The sequence below is a fragment of the Lasioglossum baleicum genome, unplaced genomic scaffold (genome assembly GCF_051020765.1).
Source record: "Lasioglossum baleicum unplaced genomic scaffold, iyLasBale1 scaffold0059, whole genome shotgun sequence".
NCBI classification, from domain to species: domain Eukaryota; kingdom Metazoa; phylum Arthropoda; class Insecta; order Hymenoptera; family Halictidae; genus Lasioglossum; species Lasioglossum baleicum.
In genome coordinates, this window is record NW_027469119.1 from 136865 (window position 1) to 146317 (window position 9453).

Here is a 9453-nt window from a genome sequence, read left to right on the forward strand (position 1 = left end):
GCCTCAGGTCGGGTTTTGATGACTCGGATATGAAATAAATAAAAATCGTTCTCGATTCTATCGACCTTAATATTCTAGTGTAACGGTTCTGCTTCCGGCGGAGATGTCGTCGCGGCGTCGTACCCTCTCGTGCTGCGATAGCTCGTCGCGCCAGGTTCGTGAATCGGCGAGAGAATCGACGGAAGCTGAAATTGGACGAAGTGCGCGGGGCGTGAAATAACGACAGCGTGTTTATGTATTTCCGGGCTCACTCTACGTGCGTTCGCGGACTCATTGTACGGATGAATCGTGCTACCGAACCGTGCTTCTACTGGTGCTTCTGGTGTGAACGTTTATCGCGGCGCGACGCGATCGCGTGGACCCGGTGATGAATATCGGCGACCGGGTTCAGAAGGAACGGTTCAGGAAAACCCGGCCACGAGTTGGGAAATTCCTCGTGGCGGTTCTACGGCAAATGTAGAGGATGCTGCCCCTACATTTAATCGTCTCCGGTAGCTGTCGGAGTTCTCGGGATGCTGCCCGAGAAGAGTGTTCGGGATGCTGCCCGAACGGCAGAGAAGGATGCTGCCCTCTCTGTTTGGCGTGTTTGCTGTCACGCCGGTGGGAAACGCCGGTGTCGAGGAGGCCGATGCTGCGGACAACTCGACGACGAGCGTGGGAAAGTAGGAAAGTATCAGTACCACTTACCAATACTTTGGGATGTGCCCAGGATGCTGCCCAGGCTGGGAAAGAGGCCCGTGCCTCGTTTGCATCGCCTTTTATAGGCGAAGATTTGGTGGTGGGGGTTGGTGTGAAGGAAACGGATGTATGACGTCGAGTTTCCGCTTTCCTCAAGATGGCGGAACCTCGGCGTCCGTTTCCCGCCGAATATGGCTTGGAGCGCGGGATCGTGCATCGTAGCGCGTCGTGTACGGACGGCGCGTTCGGCGACCTTCGGCGTCGCTCGGTTAAGTTCGGCGCGTGCCTCATAGTGACAGACCTGCATCGTACAGGTCTGTTACACTAGTATTTCTTGAAAATTTCCAGAAGCCATAAATGCATAAAGATCCGCAGTCTACTTTTTAGTTTATCACCTTCTTATTTATCTTTGATGTATTACGTATTACGAATTTTCTCGCATATCACCCCTCAAAGCTAGATGAAGATTACATAAACCTTTTGTTTCAGGCGAACACAATGGAATGGTACAGAAACGGACCCGCCAGACGTATACAAGATTCCTGGAATCTCGGAGTTGGAGAAGGAATTTCACTTCAATCGCTATCTGACCGGATGACGCCGCCTCGAAATCGCTCAAGCTCTATGTCTGAGCGAGCGCCAAGTGAAAATTTGGTTCCAGAATCGACGGATGAAGGCGAAAAAGGATGGGATAATATGCAAACAGAATGCCGAGGTGGTAACCAACGGGAATCATTTATCCAACAGTCAAAATTGCTCGTTGATTAACAATCAATTTGCGGCTGAAACGATGACACCAACGATGGCGCCGCTGCAGATAGGACAATTATCGGCGACGAAATCAGCCGACGACTTCTGGTTTGCAGGAATATCCATATCTTCACGAAGCCTACCTGCATTAGCGACAAACTATGTACGATGATAACAGTTATTATCAGAAAGAAAACTACATGGAGCCAATGATTAAGTTGGAAACTCTTGGAGACTAATAAATCTCAGTTGCGGAGGAAGAAATTCGGGTGCGGCCACTCGGGGGTTTGAAGGATGCTTCCGCGATGGCTGATACGTGTTTCGTACACACGCGGTTGGCGCGATGTTTACACTCGGGTGCGTTCACCTGTATTCGACATCGAGGCCGTACAGCTGATCGTCCAAAAACGCCAAACACATGAGCGTTCTTATGCTTCCCGCGGTCTTGATTTCGGGACTGTTACGTGTCAAATAAAATATGAAATTCTCATTAATAGTTATTCATCTTTAAAAGGTTTACGAATACTTTGCACACTCGCTGGTACGACCACGCTTGTTAGATCACTTCCATAATTACATGCACGAACGTCGCTTATCAATTTCGCCAATTTTAGCAGATCTCGCGAAGCATTTTCGATTCTGTGGGGGGATTGGTGTTCGCCGATAGGTCGACATATACTCCGGACTTATGGGGTAGCCGAAGGGGGTCGCGCACATGGCCGGCATTGTGCGAGGTCGTGCGCATGGAGATTCAAGGGGAACCAAGGGGAACCAATATCTGTTCTGTGTCAATAGCGTTAATGGCGGGAGGGGGTTGCAGTACATATCGGAAAGCGGGTCCGCAGTATCGGGGATGGGTTTAACTCTGAATCAAAGGACAGCTGATAGAACGGAGTTCCCGTGGATACCATCCACGGGAGGCTTTGACACAGAGAACGAAATCAGGAAAGGAAAAGGGAGACAGGAGAGATAGAAAAGAGACACCCTAATTGTAAACCAACCCCCTCCACCTTCGCCCGACTGCCTCGATCCGCGTGGTGAGGTTATAAACCCGGAGAAAGTTTGCCGGGGTGCTCATTTTTGGCACACATAGAACCCCCTGTGCACCGTGACTGGTCGAAATCGTAACGGGGACGTTCCATTTCATTGTAAGTCGGCTACGGTGCCCGGCGGAACTACCTCCACTGTCCTTCAAGTACCTGGACTAGCCGCATTAACGCTGGAAACCATCTAGGTAGTCAGACTTTACACGTAATTCTCGAAACAGTTAATTGGCGTCGGGCTTACAGTGCAGTCTTCGTGCTCTTGAAAGTGCTAGTATAGCTACGCTCGAGGAATTATCAATTGCGAAGAGGGAGTGCAGTGCTACTCGTGCCACGAAGAGGACGTGCTACTCGTGTTATCTACGCAGATCATCTGTAGCCGTGAACTTCAGAATATATAGTGCAGTCTATAACAATTCTAGAAACAGTGAGGAAACATTTTGTGCAATTTGTGTCATCTGCGGTGGTGATATATGCATCAGGACTACTACATCAGTTTGCAAACGGAACTTCAGTCACCTTCCGTCATCAGTGAAATGAGATACGGGTAGGCAAAGTGAAAGACAGTGCAACGAGGTTCACGGTGGTGACCTACCCACGCATGAACAGGTTGACGTGTGTGTCTAAGCAAGAGTCCAGTTGAGAGGAGTATGATCGAGAGAAGAGCTTGAACCGAGTGGATGCTGCTAGATTGAAAAGAGATTGATTGAGGGTAGGTTGACCAGGATCGAGGCCCAGTTTCATTCAAGTCCTGCTGGACTTAACTATCTTAGCGTCCAGTTCTTTAGCCACATTTCAACATGTCCAACTCTACGTACCTTGCCAACTGCGGGCCCGACTATTGGCTTTATCAAGCAACGGTCGGCGACCAACCCCCTCTACAAGTTATGTACCCGGATAACGCGCATCAGCAAGTACAGCCCAGCCCGGATTACATGCAGCAACTTCAATTACAAGAACTCTCGTCGGCTCCAGCGAGTCTTCTAGAATCACTCCTCCGTCACGGAAAGAACGCAGTCCCCGATAGTTACGCGAATTCTGTCGGGAAACCGCCGACACCACCAGGCGGACAATTCCTGCTGACACCGCCATATACACCGACTTCGACAGACGGAAAGTCACCTGTCACAGGATGCGTGCCGATTGGTCAAGTGCAGGAGACGAGCAACCACGTGCAAGGATATCAGAGTTATTCACAGCAGCCGCTGTGTAATGTGACGCCTGGGCCGTCTGATTATGTGGCGCAACAAACTTACGGAACTGGTTATCTGGACAATAGTAATATTGTTAACCATAATAACGTTAACACCAATAACAATTACAATGGGGAACCGAATCCTCAGTTGAAGTGTACCGAAGAGGCCCAGGTAGATTACGCATGGATGAGATCAAATGGTTTGTAGATTGCGACTTTTTGGAAATGTTAATCTGTGGTTGTCCTATTTGTTGTTTAAAAATTAACACATTGGTCGCCACATACATGGGTGATGGATACTTCCGTGAGGGCCCTCTCACCCAGATGTGGATGACGTTCTTCTTCGTCAAAAGTTAAACAGGATTTTACAATTTATAAAAATCCCATTTGTAACACAGAATTAAATGGAATAATCACTGGCAAATATGAAATATACTTATACAAAATAGAAGTATTTTGAATATATACACTATTACAGTACTCCCCAATCTTTTTATCGCCGCGGACCGGTCAACGTTTTTTTGATAATTTTACCGCGGCCCGCTGAGGGGGGGGGGAACGTTGATTGATTATATTTTAGATTGTTTTGATTTAATAATTTTAATTTAATTGTATTTAATGTTCTTTGCGCGGGGGTTGGGGACCACTGCACTCTACTATACTAATTTATATTTATTAATTTATATTTAAAATAAAAAATATAACATTATACTACGTAGCATGGTATTCGTTAAAGCAGTTAAAATATTTTCTCGCTTCCTAGAACGTAAATCTTCTAATAGACCAGCCCCGTAAATTCGTACGAAGTTCTAAACGGGGGGACGCCTTTGTCGGTTACTTTCATTCATTGTCGGACCTAATATTGCCCGAGTACAACCATTCTCTAACTAGAAATTGCCGGAATTTTTGTATTTACATTTTTTTTTATTACTACGAATTACTGTTTACGTTTTTGCGCTCTGACTATCGGATTTGGGACTCCGCGAGAAACTCGAGCGATTCACGCTGGGCGACAAACGTGTTAAGTAAAATTTACAGGAGTGGGCCAGTGTCCGAAAATTTCGGGCGGGCACCCGAGTCTCGGGTCGGGTTTTGATGACTCGGATATGAAATAAATAAAAATCGTTCTCGATTCTATCGACCTTAATATTCTAGTATTTCTTGAAAATTTCCAGAAGCCATAAATGCATAAAGATCCGCAGTCTACTTTTTAGTTTATCACCTTCTTATTTATCTTTGATGTATTACGTATTACGAATTTTCTCGCATATCACCCCTCAAAGATGAAGATTACATAAACCTTTTGTTTCAGGCGAACACAATGGAATGGTACAGAAACGGACCCGCCAGACGTATACAAGATTCCTGGTATCTCGGAGTTGGAGAAGGAATTTCACTTCAATCGCTATCTGACCGGATAACGCCGCCTCGAAATCGCTCAAGCTCTATGTCTGAGCGTGCGCCAAGTGAAAATTTGGTTCCAGAATCGACGGATGAAGGCGAAAAAGGATGGGATAATATGCAAACAGAATGCCGAGGTGGTAACCAACGGGAATCATTTATCCAACAGTCAAAATTGCTCGTTGATTAACAATCAATTTGCGGCTGAAACGATGACACCAACGATGGCGCCGCTGCAGATAGGACAATTATCGGCGACGAAATCAGCCGACGACTTCTGGTTTGCAGGAATATCCATATCTTCACGAAGCCTACCTGCATTAGCGACAAACTATGTACGATGATAACAGTTATTATCAGAAAGAAAACTACATGGAGCCAATGATTAAGTTGGAAACTCTTGGAGACTAATAAATCTCAGTTGCGGAGGAAGAAATTCGGGTGCGGCCACTCGGGGGTTTGAAGGATGCTTCCGCGATGGCTGATACGTGTTTCGTACACACGCGGTTGGCGCGATGTTTACACTCGGGTGCGTTCACCTGTATTCGACATCGAGGCCGTACAGCTGATCGTCCAAAAACGCCAAACACATGAGCGTTCTTATGCTTCCCGCGGTCTTGATTTCGGGACTGTTACGTGTCAAATAAAATATGAAATTCTCATTAATAGTTATTCATCTTTAAAAGGTTTACGAATACTTTGCACACTCGCTGGTACGACCACGCTTGTTAGATCACTTCCATAATTACATGCACGAACGTCGCTTATCAATTTCGCCAATTTTAGCAGATCTCGCGAAGCATTTTCGATTCTGTGGGGGGATTGGTGTTCGCCGATAGGTCGACATATACTCCGGACTTATGGGGTAGCCGAAGGGGGTCGCGCACATGGCCGGCATTGTGCGAGGTCGTGCGCATGGAGATTCAAGGGGAACCAAGGGGAACCAATATCTGTTCTGTGTCAATAGCGTTAATGGCGGGAGGGGGTTGCAGTACATATCGGAAAGCGGGTCCGCAGTATCGGGGATGGGTTTAACTCTGAATCAAAGGACAGCTGATAGAACGGAGTTCCCGTGGATACCATCCACGGGAGGCTTTGACACAGAGAACGAAATCAGGAAAGGAAAAGGGAGACAGGAGAGATAGAAAAGAGACACCCTAATTGTAAACCAACCCCCTCCACCTTCGCCCGACTGCCTCGATCCGCGTGGTGAGGTTATAAACCCGGAGAAAGTTTGCCGGGGTGCTCATTTTTGGCACACATAGAACCCCCTGTGCACCGTGACTGGTCGAAATCGTAACGGGGACGTTCCATTTCATTGTAAGTCGGCTACGGTGCCCGGCGGAACTACCTCCACTGTCCTTCAAGTACCTGGACTAGCCGCATTAACGCTGGAAACCATCTAGGTAGTCAGACTTTACACGTAATTCTCGAAACAGTTAATTGGCGTCGGGCTTACAGTGCAGTCTTCGTGCTCTTGAAAGTGCTAGTATAGCTACGCTCGAGGAATTATCAATTGCGAAGAGGGAGTGCAGTGCTACTCGTGCCACGAAGAGGACGTGCTACTCGTGTTATCTACGCAGATCATCTGTAGCCGTGAACTTCAGAATATATAGTGCAGTCTATAACAATTCTAGAAACAGTGAGGAAACATTTTGTGCAATTTGTGTCATCTGCGGTGGTGATATATGCATCAGGACTACTACATCAGTTTGCAAACGGAACTTCAGTCACCTTCCGTCATCAGTGAAATGAGATACGGGTAGGCAAAGTGAAAGACAGTGCAACGAGGTTCACGGTGGTGACCTACCCACGCATGAACAGGTTGACGTGTGTGTCTAAGCAAGAGTCCAGTTGAGAGGAGTATGATCGAGAGAAGAGCTTGAACCGAGTGGATGCTGCTAGATTGAAAAGAGATTGATTGAGGGTAGGTTGACCAGGATCGAGGCCCAGTTTCATTCAAGTCCTGCTGGACTTAACTATCTTAGCGTCCAGTTCTTTAGCCACATTTCAACATGTCCAACTCTACGTACCTTGCCAACTGCGGGCCCGACTATTGGCTTTATCAAGCAACGGTCGGCGACCAACCCCCTCTACAAGTTATGTACCCGGATAACGCGCATCAGCAAGTACAGCCCAGCCCGGATTACATGCAGCAACTTCAATTACAAGAACTCTCGTCGGCTCCAGCGAGTCTTCTAGAATCACTCCTCCGTCACGGAAAGAACGCAGTCCCCGATAGTTACGCGAATTCTGTCGGGAAACCGCCGACACCACCAGGCGGACAATTCCTGCTGACACCGCCATATACACCGACTTCGACAGACGGAAAGTCACCTGTCACAGGATGCGTGCCGATTGGTCAAGTGCAGGAGACGAGCAACCACGTGCAAGGATATCAGAGTTATTCACAGCAGCCGCTGTGTAATGTGACGCCTGGGCCGTCTGATTATGTGGCGCAACAAACTTACGGAACTGGTTATCTGGACAATAGTAATATTGTTAACCATAATAACGTTAACACCAATAACAATTACAATGGGGAACCGAATCCTCAGTTGAAGTGTACCGAAGAGGCCCAGGTAGATTACGCATGGATGAGATCAAATGGTTTGTAGATTGCGACTTTTTGGAAATATTAATCTGTGGTTGTCCTATTTGTTGTTTAAAAATTAACACATTGGTCGCCACATACATGGGTGATGGATACTTCCGTGAGGGCCCTCTCACCCAGATGTGGATGACGTTCTTCTTCGTCAAAAGTTAAACAGGATTTTACAATTTTTAAAAATCCCATTTGTAACACAGAATTAAATGGAATAATCACTGGCAAATATGAAATATACTTATACAAAATAGAAGTATTTTGAATATATACACTATTACAGTACTCCCCAATCTTTTTATCGCCGCGGACCGGTCAACGTTTTTTTGATAATTTTACCGCGGCCCGCTGAGGGGGGGGGGGAACGTTGATTGATTATATTTTAGATTGTTTTGATTTAATAATTTTAATTTAATTGTATTTAATGTTCTTTGCGCGGGGGTTGGGGACCACTGCACTCTACTATACTAATTTATATTTATTAATTTATATTTAAAATAAAAAATATAACATTATACTACGTAGCATGGTATTCGTTAAAGCAGTTAAAATATTTTCTCGCTTCCTAGAACGTAAATCTTCTAATAGACCAGCCCCGTAAATTCTTACGAAGTTCTAAACGGGGGGACGCCTTTGTCGGTTACTTTCATTCATTGTCGGACCTAATATTGCTCGAGTACAACCATTCTCTAACTAGTGTAACGTCGTACCGACGTGTTGCGTCGGTTTTGTTCGTATGAGCAAATTCTCGCTGTACATACATATATATATATATATATGGTATACGTATACTTCCTTCGTAAAATCCAAACCGAAATCGCGTTTAAATCCGTACACAGCGATATGTATATATATATATCTTACGCGTATTTATATATATATACATATCCCCGTGAGAGTGAACATAGGGAATCGGGAAAGAAGCGATAGTCACCGGTACAAGCGGACGCCAGCATGGCAACCGCGAGTACAGGTGTACGTACATCTAAACCGTCGTTTCGTTCGAACTGCGAAAAGTATACATCGACGACAACATATTCGTCCGTGCCTGGTACGATTTAGACAAAAGGACTTCACGGTTCACCGAATCCCTATGGTCCGCGCTCTTATTATAAATAAGACGAAATCGCGCGAATCGCTCTCTTCCAGTTTCGGAATTCTACTAATTCAGTTCTCTCGCGTCTTCAATCGAATTCAGTTCGACTCAGTCTTTTCTCGCGTTTTCGGACTCTATTTCAGATCGTTCACGATATTCAGGTCGTATTGCTCCTTACCATTTACACTATTTCTTTATATATCATTTGGTTCTAAATTGTTATTCGAGTCTGCTCGTAGATTATTATTACGTATTTACAGATATTATTCTGGTTTATTGGTTGTACGAGGTTACTCGTAAACCGTCACCGTTATTTTGTTGTACGAGCTTACTCGCATTATCATTTCAAATTTATAATTACTATTTTCGTGCTATCTTGTTTATGCGATCTTGCTCGCTTTATTATTCACATTTCAATTGTTAATTTTGTGTTATTTGGCTTATACGAGCTTGCTCGCATTACTATTCGTATTGCAATTGCTATTTTTGTTAATTTGGCGCTATTTTTGTTTGAACGAGCTTGCTCGCATTACTATTCGTATGGCAATTGCTATTTTTGTTAATTTGGCGCTATTTTTGTTCGAACGAGCTTGCTCGCATTACTATTCGTATTGATAACTATTATCTAGTGCTATTTTGTTATACGAGCTTGCTCGCATTACTATTCGTATTGATAACTATTATC